The following is a 20,615-nucleotide window of genomic DNA, read 5'->3' as shown; positions in this document are numbered from 1 at the left end:
AAATAAAGTTATGTAGGCTACTTTTAATGACTTTATACTTTGAAGAGTTGGTTGGCAGCTTTCAGTTTTCTATCAGGGACCACAAAGTCCTCATCTTCCTACTTGTATCTACTTTTATCCACATTCGTTTTGAAAGACATGTTTTGGTGGCACCCATGCACTTTCTTCTCTCTTGCTTTTTTTTTTTTTTTAATTTAGGAATTCAGTACAAATCCCGCACTAGCAAATTCAAGTTCTAAGTCACAACTATTTTTCTCTCCCCTTTGTTTCCATTTTCCAAGTTTGATTGACTTTTCAAGATCCAACTTAAATAACTGTGTTTAACATTTGACATACACTGCCTTGAATTTATCTTTCTGTGCATATTTTATCTGTCCAACTCTAGTGTAAGTGGAGAAAAGGAACTTGTCTTACACATTCCTCAATGACTAGTGTAATGCTTTGCGTGAAGTAGACACTGTGAATATTAGATTGGACTATAACCAAAGAAAACCAAACCCAATGCTGTTGAGTCGATTCCGACTCATGGCAACCCTATAGGACAGAGTAGAACTGCCCCACAGAGTTTCCAAGGAGTGCCTGGCAGATTTGAACTGCCAACCTCTTGGTTAGCAGCCGTAGCACTTAACCACTACGCCACCAGGGTTTCCAGATTGAACTACAAAACTGTTGATATTCAAGCTTTTTGTTCTTCAAAAATGGTACTTTCATATGATTTAACTGAATATTTATTGATAAAGTGAGGAGCGATTAAATCTTCACTATTTTGCCTGGGTCTAATACTTCTCTTTTACGAAGTCAAAGTAAATTGAAATCAACGCTTTATTTCTTTGGTAAGTGGTAATTAGTTGCAAATGGGATTGAGTAAAAGGGCCAAAAGCTCAGTGTTCACAAAATAATTCTGGATTAAAATTTCCAGGAATCCTGAGAATTTGTTCCTAGAAATACCCCTCATTGATCACTGCTTTGTTCAATGAGCCCAGTGTGTTTTTTTATATCATTTAAAATCAACAAATATGTACTGAATGCTCACTGTGACAAAGCAGAGTGATTATACAAGTATGCAAAGGGCTTTGTAGTACTTGCTCTGTGGGTCCCTTCTAAATGGAGAGAAGAGACAAAGATATGGAAGTCCCATATCTCTTACTTGAAGAAGTGCAGTAGCCTCCTAATTAGTCTCTGCTTTTGCCCCTCCCCCTTTGTCATCTGTTCTCAACAGAGCAGCCAGAGAGATCGTGACAACACATATTCACTGGCTTTTGCTCATCCTTGAAGAAGAGATCCAGTCCTTCCAAGAGTACTTCTTCATGTTCTGAGCATCACCCTTGCACACTCTGACTTCATTCCTAGTGTTTTCTTCCTGTCTTATTCTGCAACCACACCTGCCTCCTTGCTATTCTTAGAACATGCCTGCCATACTCCCACCTCAGCACCTTTGCATTTTATGTTTCCTTTGCCTCCTGCAGGTCTTCATGAAATATCAATCCTCAGCGAGGCCGTTCCTGATCACCGTATTTAAAATTGTAAACACCCCTCTCCCCCAAAACACTCATTCCCTATTTTCCTTGCCTTATTTTTCTCTGTGGCACTTGTTATATTCTAACATCCTATATAATTCACCTTTTTGATTTGTCTTCATCCACCAGACTGTAAGCTCCATGAGAGTGGGGAGTTTTGACTCTTCTTGCTTCAATGGAGCTTACATTCCAGCAGGGGAGACATAACAAACACACATCCAATAGTGATTTGGTTTGGAGAAGATTAAAAGAGAACGATGTAATAGGGAGCACCTGGGTGGCTACTTCAGTTGGGTGCCAGGGAAAACCTCTCTGAGGAGGTGGTGTTTAAGCTGCTAGTAAACAAAAGAAAGGAGGTGGTCATATGAAGATCTTCCAGGCTGAGATAACAGCTAATGTGAAGTCCCTAAGATTCTTGAGAATACATCTACTGTGTTCGGGGAACAGACAGGCCACCAGTATGGCTGAAGCTGAGGGGAAAATGATATGAAGTCATGAGATGTGCTGAGGTCACCTAGGAGAGTAGATAGATGGAGAAGAGGACATAGGATGGAGTCCTGGGGAGATAAATCAAGGAGAGAGCCAATGAAGAGACTGACGAGGGGCACCCATGGAGGCAGGATGAAAAACCCCTAAGAGTGGGGTCATAGAAGCCACAGAAAGTGTTTGAAAAAGAAGGAGCAGCCAGTTGTGTCAAATGCTCCTGAGAGATCAAGGAACACAGGCGTATCAGGGAATTTAGCAACAGGAAGATCATTGGTGATTCTGACTCTGAAGTGTGTTGAAAACTGTGAGGTGAGGAAGTTGTGGAGATAGCTATATATATTTCAAGAAGTTTGCTGTGCAGAGGAACAGAGCAACAGCGTCATAGCTGAGGAGGCAGCGGGGCAAAGGGAAGAATTTGTTTTTCTTGTGTTTTGTGTGTGTGTGTATCTTTGTTTTGGTTTTAAAGAGAGCAGATGCTACAGCTGTAGCTTTCAGACTTTTTCCCAAGTGCTCCACAATAAGAACTACATCTACTGTTGTGATTTGTTACATGCATGCTTAAAATTACTGAAACAAAAATTTCACAAAATAGTACTTATTATGCATAAAGCACTCTACTTTTCATTTTTTAAAATGCTGCTTACAACGCACTAAAATGTCTTCAAGACCCACTAATGGGTCATGACCAGACGTTTGAAAACACTTTCAGTGGTGTGTTGGAGCTGGTTCATGCCAACTTCTGAGAGCCAACTGTGCACATCTCTTCTAAACTCTGTGTTTGCTGATATCACGTTGGTTCCTTGAGATTGGACAGGGTAGGAGTATTTACACCAGGGAAATAAGCAACTGCTGCAATTTAGGACTTTTTTTTTTCCAAGAGAGCCAAATGTTAAACACGGGCACACTACTGACATTATTCATGTGAATGATTCAGTAGAGGAGGACACAGAAATGACACAGGAGAAAGAGAATGGCTTTAGGAGCAGTTCCTGAGATGACTTTCCCCCAAAAACACAGGAATAAGAGATGTGAGTATCAGTTCAAAATAATTTCTCTTTCATCTGTCTTTATCTTCCTCTCTCTTACCCAAGAGGCCACATTTATGTAGTATAGTTGGCTACAGAGTTAGAAATAGTGTTATATAAAAATATTACATGTTGTAGGCAAAATGTGAAATAATATATTGCCCAGATTTTTAAAAAATAGTAAAATAATGACTTCAGACTTATGAGTTATGAACTATATATATGCTCTTGCTACTTGGCAGCACTAACTAATGAAACAGAAATTCTTCTCATCTTTTGTCAGTGCCCTGAACTAGGTTGTTTCAAACTAAGGCACTTCCGTCAGTGATTTTACTTATTGTGTTGCTATGTTATTTTTGCTGTTGTGATTTTTTTTTTTTAAATGGCCCTAGAACAATGTCATTCAAGCATTCATTAAATGATGATGCTAGTGCTGGGGAAATATGCCCCAAAATCAATAATTCTGGAATACAAGTTAGACGTGATAAAACATTATCAAGAACTTAAAACAACTGCCTTGGTATATCATGCTGTGAATTTAGGAACCAAAACTCTGGACCCTTTAGTAGTAATAATGATAAATAAAGAGCAGTATTAAAGCAAAACTTTGCTACAATAGTTAGAGAACTTATGAGCTCTGGAGAACATGTACTCCTAAAAGAAAAAAAAAAAAATGTACTCCTGCTTTCCATTTATTCCCGTAAGAAAATTAGTCTTGAATTATGCATGTTTTAAATTATGCAGAAGCTTTGGGAATGTATCCTTAACAGAACCACAACACTCATTTCTTACGTATAAGTCTACTTCCCAGGGAAAAATTTCATGGTTGTTGTCACCTACCTCTTCTGACTATCTTCGCCACTCTAAACAGGCTCATTTCCTCTTTGAATCTCCTTGCTTTGAACTAATCTCTCCCAGACCCTAACCCTAGCACCACCCATGAGCAGTCAACCTCTTCTTTTCACCCTCCAGACCCCCTGTGTCCAGATTCGTCAGACTTACCTCTTCTGTTCTACAGGGTCATGTCCTAGATCTAGTCTTTTAAGGTGTGAGAGACAAGCTTCTAGAACTATGGTTTTGTCATAAAATAAAAGAATCTTGGGGATCGGAGAGACCTTCAGATGAGCCTAAATTAAATTAGTTCATCACAGCGGCTCAAAGAATGAGACACTACCCTATTTTACCCCATTTCTTGAATGGCTTAGTGAACTATGGTAATTTAGTACCATACATTCATGTATTCATCCCAAGAAATACTTTTTGGATACTTCTAATATATTAGGCAACATGTTAGACACTGGAGACACAGTGGGTTAAAAAAAATACCGCTCTCAGGGAGCTTAAAATCTGGTGGGTGTCAGACATTAATTACACATAAATTTAACAAAGTGTAGAAGAATGACGTTAGTGACTGTTCATGCTCGCTGTGATCTTCGTTCCTGCAAAGTTGCTGAGGTTCATAATACTATTAAAAGACCTTCCTCAACAGCCCAGTCTCAATATTTAACCAACCCTTCTTGCACATAGCTAATCGTATTCCAGCTTGTAAGTATATATAGAATTCATTATAAAATAAAATAACAAGGGAAGCATTTCTGTGACAGGTTGGAGCAGACAAGAAATCCATGTGATTTTTCAAATAGAAAAATACAACTGACTCTGAGTACTTAAATTTTTTCTTTTTATTTTGGGAATTTAAAAACATGCACAAAATAGAGAGATGGGATGATGAGCTCACACATCCTCATTGTCCAGCTCCAAGAATTATCGACATGGCCGGTCTTACTTCATCTATACCTCGCCCACTCCCTCCCCACCACTGGCTCATTTTGATGCAAATCTCAGGCATTACTTAATCTGTAAAAACATCAACGTATATCTTTTTTTTAAAATAAGGACTTAAAAAATATATCCACGATACCGTGAATAAATCTAAAATAATATCTTTGCTTTATCAAATATCCAGTTAGTATTCAAATTTTTCTTCTTGGCTTCTGAAAATCAGGATGGAAACAAAGTGTAAGCATTTGATTTATAAGTCTCATAAATGTCTTCTCACATATAAATCTCCCTATATTTTTCCTTGCAGTTAAAGACACCAGATTGCGTGTTCTGTAGAGCTTCCCACGTTCTGGATTTTGCTGTTTGCATGCCTGTGATGTCGTTTTAATATGTTCTTTAATCTGTATTTCCTATGAACTAGTTGTTAAACAAGTTCAGTTTTTTGGCCAGAAGACTTCATAGGTAGTATGTACACTCAGCTGCAACTGGAGGCACATAAGGTCTGGTCGTCTTACATTTTCTGAGTTATCTGAGAATGATAACATCAGCAAATTACATGCTGCAACATGGTTTGTAGTACTTATTACTATGGTAAGATATCCAAAAAGAAGACAGTCGTAACTCAAATACATCATAAAATCAGAGACTACCTGTATTCAAAATAACATAAACAAGTGTTATAATTTTTAAATAATTGTTAAGCAAATTTTACCAAAAATTATTTTTTACTGAGATGGGTAGGGACGTTACAGTGACTTTAATAGAGGGGGATTTGCAGGCATCAGTCTGAATAGCTCTTTTACTTAGCAAGGTGGATTTTTTTCCCTTCTACTTCAGGGCAATGCACCATATTAAAATATACCAAAAACCAAAGCCGTTGCCATCAGGTTTCCAAGTTTGTAATTTTTAGGGAAGCTGACTGCCACAACTTTCTTCTGAGGAGCTGGTGAGTTCGAACCGCCGACCTTTCAGTTAGCAGTTTGAGGACTTAACCACTGAGCCATCAGGGCTTCTTGTATTAAAATATAGAATTGGCCATAGAGTTACGTTTTTGTCTTTTTCGTAAAGTGGGAAAAGAGCAGTTGGGAAGTGGAAAAAGACAACGAGCCTGATGCCTCAATCGCAGGCACTTTCTCAGGCGCAGGGGCAGATTATCCAATAGGCAAGGTAAGCATGGTGCTTACCTTGCTTACCAAATCATCTGTAGTGAACAGTTTCACATTTTTTTCACCACATTAAAGACTCTGCTTGTAGGTGTATGGCTGGCATCTGTCTCTCTGCGAACCCCACAACACCTTCCTACAGAATCAAAGCCTCTTTTCAAATTTACAATCTCTGACGGGGGCAGATGACCCAGTAAGCAAGGTAAGCACAGGTTAACTTGTGCTTACTTACTAACCTATAGTGAACAATTTCACTATAGATGATCTGGTAAGCAAGGTAAGCACCACTCCTGCTTGGGCAATCAGTGTTCAGAAAGAGTACAAATACGGGTGAATGATCCCTGCCTTGAGGACCCCATACAAAGTCCTCATCTGCCCCCAGGAATGTGCATACCCAATTTGGTTGGCATTTTGAACCCACCAGCCACTCCTTGGAAACCCTATGAGACAGCTACACTCTGTCCTTTAGAGTCACTGTGAGTAGGAACTGACTTGATGGCAACAGGTTTGGTTTTTTGGTTTGGTTCATGTGGTACTAAGTTAGTCTTCATTTATAAAATGCCGAGCAACATTTACCATGCAGAGTTATGGGAACTAAACAAGAGAATGGTGTAACCTGCTTACGTATATTACGTTACATGTAAGCACACAGTAAATGGACCTTGCCTTCTAAGTTGGCCGTTTATTGTTATAGCTTTTATTACTGGCAATAAAAGTCAACGATAATTAAGGGACAAAAAGTATTCGCTGCAAGTTCTCAACGTACTTTTACCATAACATTTATCCCACTGAGTTTATTGCCTCTTTTCTTGTCTTTCATCCTTGGAGTGAGGACTCCTTGAGGAGTGGGGACTGTCACAGTGTCATTGTATTCCCAGCAGTTAGCAGAGGGTCTGACCACACTGGATGCTTAGTAAATGTTTGTTGACTTATGCAATGTGATTTCTCCTATTAGTGTCTGTTTAACATTACAACTAGAAACAGTAATCATCTAAAGAGGTAGAAGCAGTTACGACAGACCTGTCACTGCAAAAAAAAAAAAAATTAGCTCCTATATGATTTGGTTCCTTTCGAAGACAGACACTGAAAGGAAGAAACTGTTCTTGCCACTTACTTCTCTTTATCAAATGAAAATAGATTAAATAATTGCTTTCATTTGCACTGTTGTGGACATTGGCCATTGCAAAACTCAGGCTGATTGTTTACTTGAGTCTAAGGTTTACCATTTCTTCCTTGGAGCCCAATAAATGTATGTTGCTGTCTTGACAAAAAGAAAAAGCAAAGGAAGAATTCTTTATTAAATGTTTGAGAGTTAATATAATGTCTTAGGTTGGGTTCTGTAGTGGAGCAAAACCAGTGAAGCATGTATATAGAGAGAGAGAGACTTATGTCAAGGAAATGACTCATGTAGCTGTGGAGGCTGGCAAGTCCAAATCTGTGGGTCGGGCAACAGGCTAGAGGCTTTTCCTGATTCACGTACGTGGCCACGGGGGCTGACGAACCCAAAACTGGCAGCCCAGACCGTAGGCTGCTGGCTCATGGGGCAATGTTCGATCATATATACATCCATAGTCCCATAAAGTTATAATAGAGTTCAGAAATCTCAATCGTAGAATAGATGTATTGGATTTAGGCATGTTGAACTTCACAATCTCGATGACCCTCAAAAGCAAAGAAAAAATTCTCCAAGCTGTTAAAGGATCAGCTCCACTGAAAACTACAAGGCTAATGAAAACAAGGGAGGGAACTATATGAGATATGGAGAAATTGCTAATGACGTAGATTGAGGACCAAACACAAAAGTGAATCCCTCTCAGCACATTGACGATCACTGCTAAGGTGCGAAGTTTATTCAAGATGCTTAAAAGTGGGACCAGACCACTTTATCAAGTTCAGTGCTAGTTCTGGGTGGTTAAGACACTTCAAACAAAGTTTTTTTGCCGCATAATATGAAAATGAGTGAGGAGTCTGCAAGTGCTGATGTGAAGGCAGCAAAAGATTTGTTGAAACTTTAGGTAAACTGATTGTTAAAAACAAAACAGAACCCCAAGCCCATTGCCAATGAGTTGACTCCGGCTCATAGTGATCCTATAGGACAGAGTAGAACTGCCTCATAGGGTTTCCAAGGAGTGGCTGGTGAATTTGAACTGCTCTTAACTACTGCACCACCAGGGCTCCAAACTAGTTGTAGAGGGAGGTTATTTTCCCCAGCTAATTTTTAGTATGGATGAAACCTCCGTATTTTGGAAGCAAATGCCAGAAAGGACCATCTGTAATATGGTGTTCGCACAGTGTAAAATCACATAATGTCCTATTTCACGTTTCATGGATGTTAAGCGACGCAGGACTGTATATTGGATGGAGGCCACACCCCCAAGGAAATGCTCCTCACATCAGATCACAAAATAGAGGACAATTACATAATACTGAGAATCATGTCCTAGCCAAGTTGACACATAACATTAGCCATCACGTTCTCACAAATAACTACAATTATTTATGAGATAAATACATTATGTCACAGCTACAATAGTATTTATGACATAACTACATGGAGGTTGAATTTAGAGTATTTTATTTAGCTGCTGTAGAGTCAGCCTTCGATTCATGGCGACTCCACGTACAACAGAATGAAACGCTGTCTGATCTATGCCATCCCCGTGGTCGGTTGTGGATGGCAGTATTATGATCCATAGGATGTTCAACAGCTGAATTTCAGAAGTAGTTCGCCAGGCCTTTCTTCCTAGTCTGTCTTAGTCTGAAAGCTTCGGTGAAACCTGTTCAGCGTCGTAACAGACGAGTGGTGGCTATGCGCGAGGTGCATTGGCCGGGAAGTGAACCCGAGCCTTCCGCGTGGAAGGCAAGATTCTACCGCCAATGCCCAGTGTGTTTTATTTATGTTGAATTTAGCTATTCTAACTTCTGCGTCTGTAAAACCTGACTACCAGTGAACTCCAGAGTCTCTTCTAAAATTTCGAGCCTATGCACACCGTAGTGGCCAATGTTTCCTAGACTGCCAGATTTTCATGATCTCTTTTTTTTATTCAAACATTTTAATGATGATGTATCTAATGGCAGTTACTGAAAAGGCAGAAAGTTATTTTCAGTTGGTTGAAACATTTATTTCATCACACATTTGTTTCTCTTGGGCTCCGCCTAATTCCTTTTAGATTTTTCCCCCCTTTGGATCTCTATTTTTTTTTTTTTCTAGTTGTAAATACAAAATCTATGTACAGCCTCCATTTCACTAGCCTCCATTCATCTAATTTGGTGGATCATGAAGAATATATGAACGTGTGATCGTGAAGAGCTGAGAAGACACTGTCTTCTGAGCTGGGCAAGTGCTTCCTGGTAGCAGAAATTTAGACTTTTACACCCATATGATTAGAGAAGAAGTCGTCTTGGTTTCACAACCACAAACACCCAGGAACCCTGTGCTCCTCATGTGATCTGTGTAGCATTACCCTTTTAATCTGCAGAACCAGTTTTTCAGAAAACTATTAATATACTTATAGAAAACTGCTGGAGGCCAGAGTCAGATCTAGCTGTTGGGAAAATTTTTGTTAGACCCTTGAAGGTCTCCTTTTAGGAGACCAAGTCATGAAAAAACTACCCGAGTAATTTAGTACCAGGGCTTGGAATTTAAGACCACCAGCTCACCACCACCCCTTCTGTTTTTCCTTATCTATTACTTAATATCCAAAAAACATTGATTAAATCACCCATGTTGTAGACACTGGGTATAGAAGTATATTAAGAGAGATAATCACCATCCAGAATTGGAGCCATTCAACTTGTGAGTAGAGTCAAAACTGAACCTGTCAGGGGTTTGGTCCCAGGAGCTGCACCTATGGTAGAGATTCCTGAGGAGGCCCTGACATCGGACCTCAGAGAAGAGGCCCCTGGCCACAGGTGATAAGGAACACAGTCCCCCGTTTTTGTGGGATCTGGCATGGGGTTGTAAGTGCAATTTGACCTTCAATAGTTTAGATGGTTAGGGTATTAGTTTCACCATAGCAGTTACTCTTAATGGTCAAACAATTCAAGGTTATTTATGGAAAGAGCAACTATAAAGGAAGCCAGCCCAATTCCCTCTGAAAGTTCTTCAAGGATGAACCCCAAAGATTTAGGAAACGGAACTGTGCACGACTACTAGTTCGGGCATTTAAAGCTGGATTCGTTTAGAAATCAAAAAGTTTGAAAGAGATGAACCTTAAAATCTAAGCAGTCCTAAATGCCTTCTTTCTGTAAATTTTCACCATCCCTCCATGCTAAGCTCTAGAAATACAGGAACTAATGAATGTTTTATCACACAACCGTTTAACAGAGGGCCAGACTGCCTGCCAGGATTGTCTCCCTCAGCAAGGTGAAGGCAGTGAGGTGACATTGAGAGGTTGGTCATATTGGGGCACCCAGGCAGTACATTTAACCCAGTTTTCTGTGTGTGGGACCAGATAGCAGTGCCCATCTTGTTGTTATACAGTGAGCACTGGATTGACTGGAAGTTTCCCTTGGTTAACTGAGTGCTACAGAGGTAAAAAGAACCCACGCTCCCCCAACCACCTCTTCACCCCCACCCATAATTCACACTGTTTTTTCTAGGTTGTCCCTTTGCCACCCTCTGGTAAGACAATATTTCAGAAGATCGAACCAGCTGACACTTCCAATCCACGTGCCATCCCAACTTCTCTCGTGTGCACCTTTAAAGTGTGTGGCTGTAAAAGTGACATTTTAGCCCTTTGGAGATGGTTTGTATTTGGAGGTGTTGAGGTAAAAATTTTAATTTTGGGTTTTAAAGATTCCTATTATCCATCTCTGCTAGAATACAAATCTGCACAGCTCATAAAATTAATCAAGTACTTCTTCTGTAGGTAAACTAGTTTTTTCCAAACTAGTGCAGTGTGTGCTCTTAATGCCTACACATTTATCACTTCTTTTTGGACTATCCAGTTGCCTTGGCAAGATTACACAACGCACGTGTATGCATAGTAAGATGATTTACTCAGTCTTCAAATATGGTATCCTGCCAAATAAGCCTTAACAATTTAGGGAGATATTCATTTAATTTTCCATCACAGCAGACCCATACTCTAGGCAATCTGTTAGGGAAGATATTATGTCCAAATATTTAGGATCATTTCTGTCTGTTTAGCTTAGGATTCTTGGCTTTGCCAGCTGAGCACCTGCCAAGAAATACAGCAAGCCTTGCAAAGAGACTGGCTCCACCCAACACGCTGGTGTAGGTGGAAGGCTCTATGCATCCCTAGAAGGGGATTCCTCTTCCTCTCCCATTCATCTCTGCCAGCCTTGAAATGTAATATTTTATCTCAGTGAAGAGAAAGTTCAGTGCCTGGCCAGAGAACCTGCCCAGTTTACAGCATGATTTTTGTCTGGCTCATTCCCTCTAATTTAGCAACATAAGCCTGTGACCTCCATTCGTTAATGTGCACGCTTGTGTAGGGAGTTTGATCAGGTGCCACAGGTCCAAAGACCAAGGTCCTGGTGCAATTGTACATTTAATTGGGTGTGCAGTTCTCATCTTGTCCATGAAGCCTGACCTAGTTTTAGTCATTTCTAATCTCAGATAGTTCTGCGAGGCTTTCCAAGATTCTTGTTTCTTTCAAGCAGAAAATCCAAGGGCTGCCCACAGTTGCAAAGAACTCTTTATAGTGACTGCTTTGTTTTTAATGAAATCATTTTTATTGTACCTTTTTTTTAGTAAAAAGTCAGTGCATGCATTCTCATTACACAAACAATAAATAAGCAAAAAGGACACTAAGTGTACCTATCATCCCACTTACCCAGGGCGTCCAAAGATATGAACATCTTCATATGTCAATGAAAATATTGTGCTTTTTTGCAACATCATTTTAATGCATAGAATTCTATGAATGAATCCAATGTTGGCAGGATTTTTTTAATCGTCTTTTTTAACGATCTAGGTCATATAAATATTTAAAATTTTTAATATGTGTAACATCAGAGTAACCTGGTTTTAGTAAAAACCAGGTAACCAAGGCAGTGTTTAAGGACCACAAAAAGAATTCCCAGATGTCCTTCACAAAAGTACTGCACTCCTCAATGGCGAAACTGTGTGTGAAAAACATGTAGTTTGTTTTTTAAAACGTATATGTTTCAGTTGATACACACACACACATACACATATATATATAAACATACATGAAGCCTTGGTGGCACAGTGGTTAAGAGCTACAGCTGCTAACCGAAAGGTTGGCAGTTTGAATCTACCAGCCTCTGGGGCAGTTCTACTCTGTCGTACAAGGTCGCTAAAAGTCGGAATCAACTCAACGGCAAAGGGCTATATACACATATATACATATATACATACACACACACATATATACATAAAAAAAATTTTTTTTAATATATGTGTGTGTGTGTGTGTGTGTATATATGTGTATATATGTGTATATATATGTATATAGCCCTTTATATATATATATATATACGTACACACACATATCTTTTAAAGAAACAACTTTTGTCTTCAAAACAATATGAACTCAAGTATCCATTAAGAAATTTTACTATTACTGGCCAGGGAGTGAAAATCTCAGACCATGTCCACCGGCAACTCTAACGCCTCCTGAAGGTCTCCTTCACTCCAAATGTCTTTGCAACATAGCCACCATGCCTGGCATTTTTGCTGTTTTCTGTGGGAGAATAGGGCCTGGGTCAGGAGCTGTCCCTAAGAGCTGGCTACGAGGAAGAGAAAAGTCCAATGAAAGCAAACCATTCCCTTTATCTGAGGTGGAACAATAGACAGGAATTATTTATATGCTATAAAGCAGTCCGGCTAGAGTGATCCCAGGAAATAGGACAGGTGTGTTTCTGGGAGCTCAGTATGTCTCCTCTGACAAGCCAGGGCCCACTGTGTACCCACTTTTCCTCCTCAAAGCCCCTGTCTGTTAAATTTGAAAGTCGAACTTGTTTTCTTCGTTTTTCTAAATCTGCTGCCTCCTACGTTGTCATCCAGTCCTCTTGCCTACAGTGGAATTGACTGCCCTAGCGCCCTGACATTTCTGCCTACCCCATATATGCACCCACCTCTAAGACTTTTTTTTTTTCTAAGACAGCACACTTGCCTCCCCTACCCCCTCCTTTCCTTTCTCTCTTTCTCCTTCCTCCTTCCCTCACTTCCTTCCTAGGTTTTACTGAATTCACTCTATGGAAACAGGCAGTTTGAAAAATACCACACAGGGGTGAAATTATAGACATTCCAGGAATCTTATGGCATCCTCACAGCAGTCCTTTCCCAGTGTGGATTTCTCCACTTCCCATTCTCAGGCTATTCAGAAAGCACACCCGAATGGCTCAGCACACAGCCTCTGGGACCAGACTCCTAGATGGAATTCTGGTTCTACCACCTACTAGTTCCATGACCTTAGGCAAGTGACGTAACTTTTCCACGCCTCAGTCTCCTCCCCCTATGAATCAGGGATAAGAAGAGCACTTACCTCCTAGGGCTGGTGTGAGAACTAAAGGAGTTAACATATATAACATATATAAACATGTGTAGTTAAAAACCAACAAAACCAAACTCATTGCTGTTGAGTGGATTCCGATTCATAGCAGACGGTCCGGGACCGAGTAGAACTGCCCCATAGGGCATGTGGAGATGTAGTAAATGCCAGGTAAGCATTTGGCTATTATTACTTTTTAAATTCCAGAAATTCCACAGTCCTTTTTGTTTGGATATGACTTTTGCTCCTGAGGAAAGATTTGATCAATGGATTCAGGTGGAACAATAGATATGAATTGCTTACATGCCATAGAATTTAGGTCTTAGAGATCCTACAGAATATCTCCTGTAGTTAACAGATAGTTATATTAGGTTATACCCTGATTTTACAGTTATCATATTTTAACTAGGTCTTTCCTTGCAAAAAGATAACTTCAAAGAGCAACATCAATGGGGCAGCAGGCAGTAGAAACATATGTTTTGACTCAAATCATATAAGCAAGGTAGCTGCTATTCCAGACATTTATGAGGATTAGGAGAGGCTGGTTAGGCCAGCTCTAGGAAGGTAAACCAGATTCCTAAGCACAAGGAGGTCTTATACTTTTTTTTTTCAGGCAATAACTCCTGTCTTTATTCTTTTTTTTTTTTTTGTCTTTGTCACGATTACAGTTATTTTATTTATTTATTTTATTGTACTTTACATGAAGGTGTACAGAACAAACTAGTTTCTCATCAAACAGTTAGTACACATATTGCTTTATGACATTGGTTAACAACCCCACAACATGCGAACCTTCTTGACCTTCGGTTCCCTATTACCAGATTTCCTGTCTCCTCCTGCCTTCTAGTCCTTGCCCCTGGGCTGGTGTGCTCCTTTAGTCTCATTTTGTTTTATGGGCCTGTCTAATCTTTGGATGAATGGTGAACCTTGGGAGTGACTTCATTACTGAGCTAAAAGCATGTCTGGGGGTCATGCTCTCGAGGTTTCTACAGTCTCTGTCAGGACAGTAAGTCTGGTCTTTTTTTGTTCTACATTTTTCTCCAGCTCCGTCTAGGACCCTCTATTGTGATCCCTGTCAGAGCAGTCAGTGGTGGTAGCCAGGGACCATCTAGATGTACTGGACTCAGTGTGATGGAGGCCGTGGTAGATGTGGTCCATTAGTCCTTTGGACTAATGTTTCCCTTGTATCTTTAGTTTTCTTCATTCTTCCTTGCTCCCGAAGGGGTGAGACCAGTGGAGTATCTTAGATGGCCGTTCATAGGCTTTTAAGACCCCAGACACTACTCACCAAAGTAGAATGTAGAACATTTTCTTTATAACCTATGTTATGCCAATTGAGCTAGATGTTCCCTGAGACCAAGGTCTCCAAAGCCCTCAGCCCAGTAATTTGGTCCCTCATGGAGTTTGGCTGAGTTTATGGAGCTTCTATGACCTTGCTTTTGGACAAGCTGTGCTGGCTTTCCCAGTATTGTGTACTGTCTTACTCTTCACCAAAGTTACCACTTACCTATTGTGTATTTAGTGGTCTTACACTTTTAAATACTCTTGGCATTTAACCACTCTTGTTGTTCTGAATAAGTATGTCTTCATCCTTGTGTCAGTTCTATTTTTTTATAGAGAGAATTAAAAGCTACAACTTCACATGGGTAGGTCCCAGAATTAGTTTATCATCCCACTAACAATTGTATCAGTAGTGCACTCTCAAAAGCATTATTGACCTGGGAGAGCTATGAATAGTATTCCTTCCTTCATTCAACCTTATAAAGTCCTTGTTTTCTGATTAAAGTCTCCTTGTTGTTGACGTTTGATGTTAAAAATGCTACTAGAAGGTTGATATTTCTTAAAAGCATCCTGGGTTCAGTCAAGCATGTTGACTTGCATTTTGGAAATTGCATCTTTGTTAGCGGTGATGGGGACAAACTGGCCAGGTGACCAGAAACTGCTGTAACTTCAGTTGGGGAGGTGAGCTGGGGCTGGGAGGGCAGGAGGACCATGCCTGACTAACTCCTGACCACTCCCTGACCAAGTTCCTGACCAGCCCTCTCAGGGTCTAGTAAAGTGCTTGCTCTCAAGCATTATTTCTTGAATGAGTGAAGCCTTTGGAAACTTTCCAGTGAATCCCCTGTTTAAAAGCTTTCTAATTAAATATTTAGGTGTTAACTTGGAGTGAAACATCACCTCCAGAGTTAATCTGCTTGTTAAAAGCTCAGTTGTCTTTGCCAAGAATAGGTAAACAATAGCCATTATGTCTTTTTCTGTTGAATGGTGTGTAAAAGGACTTCTTGTTTTCATGAATGGAAGTAAAAATAGACTCATCAAGGATGTGAACAGAATTTTGCTTCTAGCTACAGAGTATGTGTTTGACTTGGACTTAGTTTTTAACTTGTAATTAGGCGACAGTGACTAGGAGGCTTTATCACTGTGATTTCAGTAAAGGCATGATATGTTTTCAGGACCAACATATATCATGTTCCTGGAAGGAGTCAGAAAAATCTCCTGCACTTAAGAATGGTTATTTTATTTGGGTGGGGGAGCACAGGCTAAGTAAATCACGGAATTTAAGGAGGGTAGTAGTTTCATTTGGTTTTTATTTTGGACCACTCTAGCAGATGTACGAAAGATGAAAGGGGGTGAGGTGTAAAGAAAAGCTGGGCTTGGGAGACCAGTCAAGTCATAGCAAGAGAAGTCGAGGCCATGACCTGGGTGGGGTGGTTGGGACTGAGGAACATCAGCAGGATTGGTGATCAATAGGATGTGGTCATGGTGAGCAGGCAAAGCCAAGTATGAATTCCCAGATTCTTTCTTGAGTAAAGAGCTCTGGTGGCACAGTGATTAAGAGCTCAGCTGCTAACCTAAATGTCGGCAATTTGAATCCACCAGCTGCTCCTTGGAAACCCTATGGGGCAGTTCTATGCTGTCCTGTAGGGTCAGTATGAGCTGGAATCGACTTGACAGCAATGGGTTATTTGGTTTTTTCCTTGAGTAAATGAGCACTCTTCACTGAGATAGGTAATTGGGGTAGGAGGGAAAGCAGATATTAGAGAATGATGTCTGCCGTTTTAGATGTATTATATTTGAAGCACCTATGGGACTTCCATGTCCAATGGAAAGTTGTATATATGTATATGAATCATAAGAGGCCATCAGGGCTAAGTTGCACAATGGTTAGAGTGCTCGGTTGCTAACCAAAAGGTCAGGGTTGAAACCGACCAGCTGCTCCTCAGGAGAAAAGACCAGGTGATCTGCTCCTGTAAAGATTACAGCCTAGAACACCCTATGGGGCAGTTCAGTAGGGTCGCTATGAGTTGGAATTAGCTCGATGGCGGACAACAACCACGGGCATATAGATGGCAACTGCAGCCAGAGAGATTGAGTGTAGTGCGGGAAGGGGGAGGAAAGAAAGCTGCAGACCTGAGACCACCAATGTTTAATGAGGCAGGTGAGGAAGATGAGCCAATACAGGAGAAGAGAAGGAAAAATCAGAGAAGGAAAAAAGAACTAAGAGGGAATGGAGCCTCTGAGGCCAAGGGAGGAATGACTTTTAATATGAAATGTAGCAGAAAGAAAATGTTCTCTGGCTTTCCACTTCCACCAGCAGACACCAGCCAGCACCTTCTGAGTCTCCTCCAGCTGGGGGCATATTCATGCGAGTCCTCAGGGGTGTTGCCCCACTGTTTCTCTCCCATGGAAGTCTCAGTCTTCTCCAGGGAAGGCAGTTGTCCCCTAAGCACGGTGGGCCCTCCTCCCTGCACACGGCTCTGACTCCCCAGTAACTCGCAGTGCCATTCACAGCCCTTCCCTGCTGGCAGCCCCCCTGAGCCAATGGGGTGCCAAAGCTTTGTGGTGATTTGTGATAGACTGAGGAAGCATGACTCCTTCCCCTTTGGGTCACAATTGTTAGAGGGGTGTGATTTGTTGGAGGAATCTCAAAGTTTGGGTTATCCATTGGGGGAAGATTCAGGAAATACCTACTACAACTTGGTTACTTGACAGTTTGTTATACCTGATTCCGTTTCACAGAATGAGCTCTCTCCTGGGAGGCCTCTGCAAGTAAGACTTCTGTGGAGACCTCTCCACTACACCCAGATACACCTAGCAGTAGCCAGGGCTTGAGTTGAGTCTCAGAAGCTCTTCTAGTCCCATGAAATGGGACTTCTGTTAGGTTTGTTATGCCCATTTTGTAAATATATTTGAACCTCAGCAGTGGACACTAGAGCAAGTGTGTGGAGTAAGATGAGCCCTTTGATACATAAGGGTATGGATGTGGCAATTAGGAGGTCACTAGCGATCTCTGCTAGACACTTTCACTGGAGTTGTACTGCAGTGAGTTGCAGAATCAAATGGGAAATTAAGAGAGACAGCAAGACAGGCAACTATTTCAAGAGGCTTGGCTCAGAAGGAAAGGAGAAAGGTAAGATGGTAGGTAGCTATGTTGTTAGCTGCTCACGCACAACACGAATGGACCTCTTTGATCCATAGTATTTTCATTGGCTGATTTTTTGAGTTTAGGTTGCCAGGCATTTCTCCCAGGACTGTCTTAGTCTGGAAGCTCTACTGAAACTTGTTCAGCATCATGGCAACACAAAAGCCTCCACTGCCATACAGGTGGTACTGGCACTTGAGATGCATTGGCCAGGAATCGAACCGCTGAACCACCACTGCCTCCTAAACCAGAAACCAAACCCATTGTCGTCGAGTCGATTTCAACTCATAGCGACCCTATAGGAAGAATAGAACTGCTCCATAGGTTTCCAAGGCTGTAATCTTTACAGAAACAGATTGCCACATCCTTCTCCTGCAGAGCAGCTGGTGGGTTTGAACTGCCGATTTTGGGTTAGCAATCAATCACTTAACTGCAGTGCCACCAGGGCTCCTTTAGTAGCTATACTAAGAAAAAAAAAACCCAAACCAACTGCCATCGAGTCGATTCCAACTCATATTGACCGTATAGGACAGAGTAGAACTGCCCCATACGGTTTCCAAGGAATAGCTGGTGGATTCCAATTGCTGACCTTTTGGTTAGCAGCTGTAGCTCTTTAACCACTGTACCACCAGGGCTCCTAGGTAGCTTCAGACAAACATAAAAATGAGGAACTTTTTGGCCATTTTTTTTAAAACATGGGAGAAATTTGAGTGGGAAGTAAATATCACCATAATTTAAATGTTTAATATATACTTCTTTCCATCTCTGTGGTCCAGTTGGTTCTCTTATGTCGTTACTGTATTGAGTCCATCCAAATGTGATGATCTTCTGTAGCTTGCCCAAAACAGCTGCACCTCTGCTACTTTGGTCTTGTCAGTGTTCTGTGCTGTCCTGGGAGAGGGAGGTGCCATGAGGCCAGCAGGGTAAAGGAGGTTGGGTGGGTGGTGGTATTTGGAGCAGGGTCCCTAACTCCACAAAGACCCTCCAGGAGGAGCAGAGCCTTCCGCCCTGAGTCAAGCCAAGAAGAAGGGAGCAGTGGAAGGCAGGGCTCCAGAGCTGTTTGTTATCTGAGCTGCCACTAAGAAAATGGGAGAAACACTGCCTGTTGGGCACACAAGAGCACAGGCCCCTCTGGCTGTCCACGACCACCTTCTTCTTCACCATTTCCCTTCCCTCAAACTGCGGACTCCCCCTCCTTAAGCTGCTGTTTCTGCCCCTCTTTCTTCTGTGTGGACAGCTTTCATTCTTTTTTTTAAATTGGAGTAAAAGTCACATAACATAAAATTTACCATTTAAAAGTACAGAATCTTCGGTGTTCGGAACACATTTTAGAAGCCTACTACTCAATGGATGATTGATGACTGACCAACAGAACACATGAATCAATGATTGTGTTGAAATCTATCTAAACGCACCAATTAGAGGTAGTGGTTGACATCAATCTTTAATTTTTAGCACCCACTGCTATAGTTCAAAATAACACTTATGAAAAAAATAAAATCATGTTAGAGACAAAACTAAGGCAGCTTAAAGATCAAAACTACAAGGAGATTTCATCTCATTCCAACAAGGCTGGCATTAATCCAAAAAACACAAATTAAAAAAAAAAATGTTGGAGAGGCTGTGGAGAGGTTGGAACACTTCTACACTGCTGGTGGGAATGTAAAATGGTACAACCACTTTGGAAATTGATTTTGCACTTCCTTATAGAACTACCATACGATCCAGCAATCCCCCTCCTCAGAATATATCCTAGAGAAATAAGAGCCCTTACACCAACAGATATAAGCACAGCCATGTTTATTGCAGCACTGTTTACAATAGCAAAAAGATGGAAGCAACCAAGCTGCCCATCAACAGATGAATGGATAAATAAATTATGGTATATTCACACAATGGAATGAAGCATCAATAAAGAACAGTGAGGAATCTGTGAAACATTTCATAACATGGAGGAACCTGGAAGGCATTATGCTGAGTGAAATTAGTCAGTTCCAAAAGGACAAATATTGTGTAAGACCACTATTATAAGAACTTGAGAAATAGTTTAAACTGAGAAGAAAACATTCTTTTGTGGTTATGAGGGGGGGAAGGAGGGAGGGTGGGAGAAGTTTATTTACTGATTAGATAGTAGATAAGAACTACTTTAGGTGAAGGGAAGGACAACACTCAATACAGGGGAGATCAGCACAACTGGACTGGACCAAAAGGAATGAAGTTTCCTGAATAAACTGAATACTTTGAAAGTCAGCGGAGCAAGGCGGGGTGGGGGGGTGGTTTGGGGACTATGGCTTCAGGGGACATCTAAGTCAATTGCCAAAATAAATTCAATTAAGAAAACATTCTGCATCCCACTTTGAAGTGTGGCGTCTGGGGTCTTAAATGCTAACAAGCGGCCATCTGAGATACATCAATTGGTCTCAACCCACCTGGATCAAAGGAGAATGAAGAACACCAAGGACACAAGGTAATTACGAGGCCAAGAGACAGAAAGGGCCACATGAACCAGAGACTACATCATCCTGAGACCAGAAGAACTAGATGGTGCCCAGCTACAACTGATGACTGCCCTGACAGGGAACACAACAGAGAACCCCTGAGGGATCAGGAGAGCAGTGGGATGCAGACCCCAAGTTCTCATAAAAAGACAAGGCTTAATGGTCTGACTGAGACTAGAAGGACCCCGGTGGTCATGGTCCTCAGACCTCCTGTTGGCCCAGGACAGGAACCATTCC

The sequence above is a fragment of the Loxodonta africana genome, chromosome 25 (genome assembly GCF_030014295.1).
Source record: "Loxodonta africana isolate mLoxAfr1 chromosome 25, mLoxAfr1.hap2, whole genome shotgun sequence".
In the NCBI taxonomy this organism is placed as follows: domain Eukaryota; kingdom Metazoa; phylum Chordata; class Mammalia; order Proboscidea; family Elephantidae; genus Loxodonta; species Loxodonta africana.
This window is presented reverse-complemented; position numbering follows the sequence as displayed.